The sequence below is a fragment of the Anabrus simplex genome, chromosome 11 (assembly GCF_040414725.1).
Source record: "Anabrus simplex isolate iqAnaSimp1 chromosome 11, ASM4041472v1, whole genome shotgun sequence".
NCBI classification, from domain to species: domain Eukaryota; kingdom Metazoa; phylum Arthropoda; class Insecta; order Orthoptera; family Tettigoniidae; genus Anabrus; species Anabrus simplex.
Window position 1 is genome coordinate 54590037 of NC_090275.1, and position 11134 is coordinate 54601170.

Here is an 11134-nt window from a genome sequence, read left to right on the forward strand (position 1 = left end):
GGCTGGTGTGTGAAAGAAAGTGAGGAAGGAGTTGAATTATGTATATAAGTATACATATATCTAAAAAAAGAAGATGTTACAGACTTTAAAATTGGTACTTGGAATCTCCTTTAAAAATGAACACACTCTTTTTTGGAAAATCCACTGAAGGGGGTGAAAAGAATAAAAAAGCGGGTCAATTTTTAAAAATTGAGTATCTTCTTCTTCTATCGCTTTACCCACACCTGTGAGGTTGCGGGTGCGAACTGTGTCGCACATGTAAGTTAAACCCTGTTTTACGGCTGGATGCCCTTCCTGACAGCAACCGTATCTGTAGGGATGTAATTTATACTTCTATACTAATATTATAAAGAGGAAAAATGTGTATATTTGTTTGTAACGGATAGACTCAAACACTACTGAATCGATTTTAAAAATTACTCCACCTGTAGAAAGTTACATTGCCAGTGAGTAACATGGGCTGTATTTTATTTTCAAAATAATTTGAGGGGGGGCGACGGGGGGAGATATAAAAATATTAAAATAATAGGCTAATATAGGCGAAATCGAATTTGTCGTACAAGGACGAGACAAAGCTCATTTTAAGCCCCTTGACGCAAAGAACAAAACTCGGTAAACCCTTCTGACCCGAAAACATGTTTGAAGGCCCTAAAACCAACCGTTATGTAGATATTGGAACCACACTACTCCTGCTCTAGGATTCGGATAAAGAAACGAACGGCCGTAACCATGGCAACGTCAGCTCCAGAATTCTACAGCAGCTAGATAATGCATGTACGTTTGGGCATAGCTGCCAACCAAAATTGATACACATATGGCTTACTATCTGGAAAAAATAAACTGTTGTGTAAGACGCTCATAGCACTCCTTTGGGCGGGGATGGAAAGGGAGTGAAGTATAAAAATAATAGCCCCAGAGTTCTGCGTAGTACAGCGACCAGCGGTTGCCGACGGGCCTCCGTTTTTACGTACTGGCTTAGGTTTCAGCATTTTGCGGAGTCTGTTACCTATAGTTTAAACTATTTTCTATCAAATCATGGAGTAGTGATATCACTGATGTTATTAGTGCCGATAATTTGGCCCACTTTCACCATCATTGTAACCATGAAAACAACCTATATACTGTACACAATTGTCAAGATGGTGCGCCCATGATTTGAAAACAATTCTCAACATTTCTACTCAGATTCATTAGGTATATGATGTGCGACATGAGTGACAAGCCCCGAGAATTATAATTATCGATAATTATAGTAGTTTCTTTTATGCATCGCGTATTTCCTTTATCATATTTGTAATAGTTATGAAATGTCGGATCAAACAAATACATTCAATAATATTTATATTTATGGTACTATCTGGCGAAAGTATACTAACACTAAACCTGCAGATTTGTGAAGGGAGCAAGTATATCTAGGTGGGAATGAAGGAAAAACATGGTAGCAAAAGATCTTAGAGGTCGACGCTAATTAGGAACTAATATTTAGAGGCCCCCATGAAGGAGATGAAGGTACACTATAATTCCAAACATGACAAATAATTTCTACGTACTTAAGTAAATACACCAGTGATATAAATATCTAATGAAGTCAGCCACACCGATAGTATGAGTAACAAAAGCCAGTTTCTCATAACCCGTACGAAGAACGGGTACTTCTGCTAGTAATGTTATATAATGTGTGTGTGACACAGTTGTTGGTTTAAGATAACAAAGGTTTAGAAAATTCATATCGATCAATCATATTATCGATTCAATTCAGATTTCATTTCCATTCAGTTGGCAGTACTAACAGAACCGGGAGAGCTCCCTCCTTACTACTCAAAACCGTACACAAATATATCGCTAAAAAGTGCGCAGATAATATAGAATAGTAAATGAGTTCCAGGAGATTGTAGTTGACAGTTGCTTTACGTCGCATTGCCACAGATAGGTCTTATGGCGACGATGGGATAGGAAAGGGCTAGGAATGGGAAGGAAGCGGCCGTGGCCTTAATTAAGGTACAGCTCCAGCATTTGCCTGGTGTGAAAATGGGAAACCACGGAAAACCATCTTCAGGGCTGTCGACTTTGGGGTTCGAACCCACTATCTCCCGAATACTGGATACTGGCCGCACTTAAGCGACTGCAGCTATCGAGCTCGGTCAGGAGATTGTAAATGACTGCAGGGGTACCTAGACAATGTCAGGTTGTACAATTACAATTCACCAAGAGGAAAAGTCGTTTGAGTATTAATGACTGTGTTGATGGAGTGATAGTAGCTCATTTTTAATTTTTATTTAGGCTATTTCATTTTAGAATTTGCTTTATGTCGCATCGACACCCTTGTCTTATGGCGACGAAAAGATGAGAAAGGGCCAGAAGCGGGGAGGAAGCGGCCATGGCCTTAATTAAGGTACAGCCTTAAGGGACAATGGAAACCACGGAAAACCATCTCCAGGGCTGCCGACCATGGAGTTCGAACCCACTATCTCCGGATTGCAAGGTGATAGCTACGTGACCCAAACCACGCAACGCTTGGGTCGAAGAGAGAGAGATAGAAAGATGATGGTACTGTGTTAGTGGTTTAGGTACAGCATAGCTCTACTCTGATGAACGGAGAAGTAGATTTCATCGTACAAAACGCTTATTATTTGCCAGCTCGACAACAGAGCATACAGACCTGACAGCTGGGGACAATGGGCCGCTGACATATGTACAACACATGTGCACAACGCGGATTCATTCACAAAACGCTAACACATAGTGGCGATTAGCACGCTCTGATTGTTCCGTTTCGCGACTACACTTCCAACAGCTTCTGTGTGCTCGATTTACTTAACCTCTATAACTATCAAGGTCCCCACGTGCACTTCAGTCCACGTGCAGGATTCTACCAGAGTCGGACAACCCTTACAACTGCTTACCCTAATAGGCCAACTTTCCGCACATTTTAAAAATTGAGTAACCCACCTCTGTGATTCTGATTTCACGTCAAACCCATCCTTATGATTACAAGATCAAAGTCAGGTAAATATGTGGGCTCTCATATTCTTCATTCTATTTTTCTTTCCCTTTCCACCTCCTTATTATTACTTTACTTATTTTGACTCATTCATTTATTACTTTTTAGATTCTTTCCTCGTCCGACTCCTTCGCTGAATGCTCAGTCTACTGGCCCTCGGTTCAGAGGGCCTTGGGTTCAATTCCCGGCCTAGCTGACGATTTTAACTGTGTACTGTTAATTCCTCTGGCTCGGGGGTGGGATTTTTTGTTTATGTCAAACCCTTTTCTTCATATACACAATGGACGTAATGAAAAATGAAATGGCGTATGGCTTTTAGTGCCGGGAGTGCCCGAGGACAAGTTAGGCTCAACAGATGCAGTTCATTTTATCTGACTCCCGCAGGCGACCTGCGCGTCGTGATGAGGATGAAATGATGATGGAGACGACACATACACCCAACCCCCGTGCCAGCGAAATTAACCAATGATGGTGAAAATTTCCAACCCTTCCGGGAATCGAACCCGGGACCCCTGTGAACAAAGGCCAGCACGCTAACCATTTAGCCATGGAGCCGACACAATGGACTAATTTGAGGATTTTGATTGGGGGAGGCGCTGGAATTACCGGGGGGTCCAGCGGTCGTTCCTTTTGAGAGAAATTTGCGGCCATAAAATTATTGCTAATATTCTCTATCTCTCCTTTAATATTGTACGTTATTCACTTTAATTTAATAACCAAACCTCTGTAAGAAACATCCACACCGAATGAAAAATTAGGCCTAATTCAAGTTTGGTGTCGTGTCAGATGAGACCGTTCCGCATGTGACCCGTGCCACTAGCGACCGCATAATCTGTAACCGTGCCGAATGCGACCGGTGTTGACAATCCAGATATCATTTTAATAAGCTATGTCGTCATCCAAGATAAGGTAAGCTAAATCAGAACCAGAAACGGTTAGATAGGCGAAAAATTCACAGCAATGCTCAAATTCTGTTCATATAGCGAACTATTATAACCGCAAACCATGCACAACATGTAATTTTGTACACCGATTAGTACAGCCTACAACGTGCCCATAAATGGAGCTGCGTTTCCATGTCTGGAAGAACGTACCAGACATATTATCTCAGTGCGTTACGGCTACTGCGGGAGACGGCTGGGTTCGAATCCCCCGTCGATCTACCTCGAAAATGGTTTTTCGTGGTTTCCCATTTTCATCTCCAGTCAAATGCCGGGATGGTACCTTTCCCATGGCCATGAACACTTCTTTCCCATTTCTAGCCAGTACAATCACACCTACATCCACACACAACACCATCATAAAGCCTAGTACATGGGGTATACCGGGAAAAGCAGCTACAAATTTGGCGAGCCGAACATGTATTCGGACACTCCCGGCACTAAAAGTCAAGCGCTAAAAAAAAAAAAAAAAAAAAAAAAATTGAAAACGTTCAAGAGATACTTCGCAGTTTCGTGAGATCACGTGGATGTAAGATAACTGATGCAAGAAATTAACACAAGAGATCTTGGAGAGAAGATCGCAATGCCGTAATTTTCAGGGCTGTAGCTTTCACCGTTAAGACAAGACTTGGGAGAAAGGAGACGAGCTGATCGAATAAGCGGTATGTTCCGAGCTGTCCTTGGAGAGATGGCGTGGAATAACTTTAGTAGACGAATAAGTCTGAGTGGTACTTTTAACAGTAGGAAAGATCGCAATATGAAGTTGGAATTCAAGAGGACAAATTGGGACAAATATTCGTTTATAGGAAGAGGAATTAGGGATTGGAATAATTTACCAAGGGAAATGCTCGATACATTTCCAAATTTTCTGAAATTATTTAAGAAAAGACTAGTAAACAACCGATACACAATCTGCCACTTCGACGACGGCCCTAAATTCAGATCAGTGGTGAGTGACTCACTGATTGATTGACTGATGGATCGCATGCGGAACTGTGCTTAATCCACTCGGTCGCTAGCGGCTCGATTTTGGCGTGGTCGCATCCGGCACGGTCGCTTCTGGCCAGTGTTGCCAACTCAACGGATTTACCGCCAAATTTGGCGGATTTTTAAATAGAACAGCGGATAAATTTTCCATTTAGCGGACAGCGGAATTTTTTAACGGATTTTCAAACTTCTTTTAGCGATTTTCAGCTGTAACAATATCACCTTTCATCACCAGGAGAAAAAATAATATAGAACTTACTACGGCATAATAGTCTACTTATTCCCGTTGTATTGAACATATGCTGCATACTACGACTCGTTTTCTAGACCAACTCTGGTCCACAGCCCCAGTCAGAATTTGTTACAATCGTTATTTACTGTAGTCTTGATGAGCCGGGTAGTGTCGTGTTTGATAACGTGTTTCTTTTGATATCAGGTTCTTTTTGGTACGTCAATATGTCGAAATAAAGGTTAAAAGTAGTAAGATATTTTGTAAAAGGTGGTTAAATAACTAAACTTTTAGAGACTAGTTGACTGAGCTTCCCACTAATCCCAAATACCGACGGTGCATCCATTGGCAGTGCAATATAAATGCGAAACTGTTCGACATTATTTATTTCCGCACTTATCAAAAACAATGAAAAGAGAAATGAAAGTGAAAATAGCATTAGAAATAGATTTGAAAATATCCATATGTGCTTTGCTGCTGTGAACTGCCAGCATACTTTGAAAAAGAATGGTACCATGTAGCTTCATATGAAACCACAGGACCTCAATCTGCTTCAGAGCACATAATGCGGGGAGGAGAAGACGAACTCCTGTTCTGAAACTGGTGAGTGTTGAGTTAATCTCTTTAAATAAAACAGCTGGTATGTGCTTGTTTGCTTCAGTTCGAAATTTAGCGGAATTTAGCGGATATTCAACTAAAATTTAGCGGAGAAAAGATTTATGGGTTGACAACACTGCTTCTGGCACGTAACCTTCAAATTCATTTGTTACTTCATCATCATCATCATCATCATCATCATCATCATCATCATCATCTGTTTACCCTCCAGGTTCGGTTTTTCCCTCGGACTTAGCAAGGGATCCCACCTCTACCGCCTCAAGGGCAGTGTCCTGGAGCTTCAGACTCTTGGTCGGGGGATACAACTGGGGAGGATGACCAGTACCTCGCCCAGGCGGCCTCACCTGCTATGCTGAACAGGGGCCTTGTGGAGGGATGGGAAGATTGGAAGGGATAGGCAAGGAAGAGGGAAGGAAGCGGCCGTGGCCTTAAGTTAGGTACCATCCCGGCATTCGCCTGGAGGAGAAGTGGGAAACCATGGAAAACCACTTCCAGGATGGCTGAGGTGGGAATCGAACCCACCTCTACTCAGTTGACCTCCCGAGGCTGAGTGGACCCCGTTCCAGCCCTGGTACCACTTTTCAAATTTCGTGGCAGAGCCGGGAATCGAACCCGGGCCTCCGGGGGTGGCAGCTAATCACGCTAACCACTACACCACAGAGGCGGACATATTTTTAATACTGAAAAAATATTGTATTTGGTATAAGCCCGTTGATACATATGATTCACCGAGCTCGATAGCTGCAGTCGCTTAAGTGCGGCCAGTATCCAGTAATCGGGAGATAGTGGGTTCGAGTCCCACTGTCGGCAGCCTTGAAGATGGTTTTCCGTAGTTTCCCATTTTCACACCAGGCAAATGCCGGGGCTGTACCATAATTAAGGCCACGGCCGCTTCCTTCCAACTCCTAGGACTTTCCTATCCCATCGTCGCCATAAGACCTATCTGTGTCAGTGTGACGTAAAGCTAATAGCAAAAAAAAAAAAAAAAAAAAAGAAAAGATACATATGATTCAATTATGTGCTATACATGCTCAAAACCGGTATTCTGAATATATCGAAATTTTGATAACTCGAAATAAAATTTAGCTCCCGAGGTGATTCGAGATATCGAAGTTCCACTGTACACCAGTACTCCTTTCGATAGACAAAAGAGGCAATGAAGACGAACTCTCCTGGACGATTGTATTCATGCAGTAGTTTTTAAACGCCGTAAGCAAGATTAGAAGATCAAAGGACCGAGCGAGTTGGCCGTGCGGTCAGGGGCACGCGGCTGTGAGCTTGCCTCCGGGAGATAGCGGGTTCGAATCCCATTGTCGGCAGCCCTGAAGATGGTTTTCCGTGGTTTCCCATTTTTACACCAGGCAAATGCTGGGGCTATACCTTAATTAAGGGCACGGCCGCTTCCTTCCAACTCCTAGGCTTTTGCTGTCCCATCGTCGTCATAAGACCCATCTGTGTCGGCGCGACGTAAAGCGACTAGCAAGAAGATCGAAGTCACATAAAGGTACGGGGTGTCATGTTTTATTCATTCATTCATTCATTTTTCTTTCTTTCCCTTTCAAACTCTTTTATTATTTCCTTGACTTATTTTGACTTTCATTCATTCATTCTTTTCAAATTTCTTTCTTTCTTTCTTTCTTTCTTTCTTTCTTTCTTTCTTTCTTTCTTTCTTTCTTTCTTTTTCTTCCTTTCTTTCTTCATCTGGCTCCTTGGCTGAATGATCAGCCTACTGGCCTTCGGTTCAAAGGGCGCTTCGTTCGATTCCCAGCCGGAACGAGGATTTTAACTGCGTAGGATTCATTCCATCGCCTCGGGGACTGGGTGTTTGTGTTCGTCTTAATACAGTTCTCTTCATCTACACACAAGACGCCACACTACCAGCCACTACAGAAACACGCTATAGTGCATACATACCTCCATTTAGGGTTGGAATTCGGCATGCGGCCACAAAACTGAGCTAAATGCACCTCCAGTGCCGACCCCAAGAAACTGGGATAATAATAATAAGAAGAACTTTCTTTCTTTCTTTCTTTCTTTCTTTCTTTCTTTCTTTCTTTGCCCGTTTGTTTCTTTCATTACATTTGCCTCTATTTGCATTTTCCTTTTTTTTGTTTCTTTGTTACTAAATTTCTTCTCCATTACTTTCCTTCTAGGGGTTTGAAGCCTGCACTCTAGGAAAACTGGAAGAAGCAAGACTGGAGGCTGCTGAAATGTAGTTCTGTAGAAGAACGACCAGAATAAGTTCCAGGGGCAAAAATTCATGTAATCTCGTTTTAAAAAACGCCAGTGAAAAACGAGATATGGACGGGATCAAGAAGAGGAGAACGCAGTTCACTGGTCACATTCTCAGGCACGACCCTCTTGTAGAGTTAATTACTGAGGGTAAAGTTCCGGGGAGGAAAACAAGAGGAGGGCCAAGAAAGTGCTATATTAAGAACACCGATGATGAACTAGGTTGTGGTTCGTGCATCGATATGAAGAAGATGGGAGTGGACCGTCAGACATGACTGCAGCGACAAGGTCTTGCCTTTAGATGATAATGATGACCTTCCTTCTCTGTTCTGTATCTCTCTTTTATTGTGTCTAACATCTTGTCTGTATTTGATTGTTTATTTCGCCGGGCTGAGTAGCTCTGACGGTTGAGACGCTGGCTCTCTGAGCCCAAGTTGACAGGAAATCAGGCTCCATGGCTCTAGTCCAGAGAGTCGTGGGTTCGATTCCCAGCCGGGTCGGAGATTTTAACCTTAAATGGTTAATTCTCTTGGCTCGGGGGACGGGGTGTTTGTGCCATCCCCAACATACCTGCAACTCACACACCACACATAACAATATCCTCCCCCACAATAATACGCAGTTACCTACACATGGCAGATGCAGCCCACCCTCATCGGAGGGTCTGCCTTACAAGCGCTACACTCGGCTAGAAATAGGCACACGAAATTATTATTATTATTATTATTATTATTATTATTATTATTATTATTATCAGTTGGTGGGTTCAATCCTGGCTCAGTCCAGTGGTATTTGAAGGTCCTCAAATATGTTAGCCCCAAATCGGTAGGTTTACTGGCACGTAAATGAACTCCCGAAGCGTCTCCGAAAACCATAAAAGCAGTCAGTGGGACGAAATACCAATGACATTAATTTCTTCGATTCTTGCCTTCCTTCCCATCATTATTCTCTTCTTTCCTTTTCTCTCACTTTCATTTTTTTTTGTTCCTGCCAGATTTTATTTCTTTCTTCTTCCCCATCGTATTTCCTTTTTGTCTATCTATCTTCCTTTCCTCCATTACCTCCTTTCATTTTTCCTTTCCGGCGTTATAATCTCCATCTCTCTCCCTCCCTTCATAGTCATTATTCGCTTTTCATGATATCGGTCGTGGATTCTTTCTCTTTTTTTTTTTTTTTTTTTTTTGTACTTCTTGCTCTCGTCTTTATATAAGCTTCCTAAGCTTGCTTGCTGGCTGACAATTATTCATTCATTCATTCATTCATTCATTCATTCATCCATGTGTTAATTTTCTTCATTTTCACCTTTCTCTTGGACACTCCTTCATCAGAGTACGGGACGTATCACTGAAGTACCTAGCATGAATTTTCGTTCGTTATGACGGATATGTTCCAACATCACGATCTCCTCTTAGGGCTGTATGTTTATTCTTAGAAAACAGCGTGTTAACGGCAACCTTTATGCTTTTAGCAACTCTTGGGCAATATTATTTCTATAAACAGTTCATGTGGTTTCCGGACAGTGCTGAGACAGAACAAAGAAAAACCTATCATTATTCCCCAAGCCTTCATCGAGATGGTTGAAACGTGCTGTGCAGATAAAAACAAGCGAATAAATCAAGCTTATCAACAAATTCTGCATTTAAAGCATTTATGTGATCACACATGAATGAAAATCCGCATCCTGTTTCCAATGTCAACCGGATTAGGAGTGCAATATACGAAGCCCCATCTAGCGGCGAGGACAGGAACAGTGCCGGCTGCCGATGCCTGTCGCACTACTTTGGGACAATGATTAATGACTGATGAAATGTAATGATATTGGAGATTGTTTTACCCTTTTTATTTACAATTTTCTTTACAGGGATATTATAGCGACGATGGAACAGAAAAGGGTTAGGAGTGGGAAGGAAGTAGCTGTTGCCTTAATTATGTTACAGTCCCAGCATTTGCCTGGTGTAAAAATGGGAAAACACGGAAAACGATCTTCAAGGCTGCCAACAGTGGCGTTTGAACTCATGCGGAGTGACAGGGAAAAACTGGAGAATCCGGAAAAAAAAAAACCGTCCCGACTCTGCTTTTTCCTCCAAAAAATATCACATGGAGTGAAAAGGATTTGAACCACGGAATCCGGCCGTGAGAGGCCGGCGCGCTGCCACTTGATCCACGAAGGCTTTATTTGATCATATAAAATATTTTAATTCAGTATAATAATTCTCTAGCTTTAAGAATATATAGCAAAACAAGCATAATCGCAATCAACTTTCAACCTATTAAGTGGTGTTACGTACATGTAATACGTGTTGAAGAGATGTTAAGTACAGAACGAAAATGGCCAACCGGGCACAAGCGGGATCCGAACCCACAACCTCCCGATTTCGCGTCGGTTGCTCTACTAATTCAGCTATGGTGGCCTAGGTCATCTTCGTTCTATTGGAAAGGGTACTTTTTCCAGTTAAATGCCAATCGAAGTAAGTGAACATTCATACTAATTCGCCTGTTAAGGGTTAAAACAACAATCACTATAAAACTAGAATACCGCAACCGTAACAGGCAAAACTGATTTCGATAAAACCTCAAAATCAGTAGAAATTCTAAAGCTCTGACAATTCTTACAAGATCACACGCTTTCTACATCTCCGAAGAACCCGTGATGTGCCATTCTGGACAGGAATCAGTTTAATATCAGGAATTTATCTCACCTGGATTTGGGGACAGTCAGAAACTGGGCTACAGGCTGCGGAAACCTCTATGATCAGCCAGCAACTGAACAGACCGAGTTCTCGTCCACGCTTAGCAGATATACGACAACGGCGTTGTGTCTGAAACAAACAAAAAATGGAATTATATAAAAAATGTGAAGTTAAAATAGAGCGAGCAAACATTACAAACTAACAAAATCTAACTAATACATTCTGTGATTAGTAATGATCTGATTTCCCGGCTTTGTGGCCGAATGGATAGCGTAGCGACGTCCGTTTCTCGGCCGAGCCCGTAATTTTAAATGCATCTGGTTAATTCCTCTATCTCTGGGACTGAGTATTTATCTGAACCCCACACCTCTTCGTGTACATGTAACAAGCCATACCGGGTGAGTTGGCCGCACTGTTTGATCATTCCGAATAAATT

General features: G+C 42.1%; 1 protein-coding gene across 1 annotated transcript in view; it reads right to left on the minus strand.

Moving 5' to 3' along the window:
• The window catches only part of LOC136883583 (zinc finger protein 235), a 97178-nt gene extending 86367 nt beyond the window's left edge, over window positions 1–10811 (minus strand). The window contains exon 1 of the mRNA XM_067155979.2: window positions 10708–10811. The gene's annotated coding sequence lies outside the window, so the exon portion shown is untranslated. The remainder of the gene's footprint in view (window positions 1–10707) is intronic.
• Window positions 10812–11134: the final 323 nt, after the last annotated feature.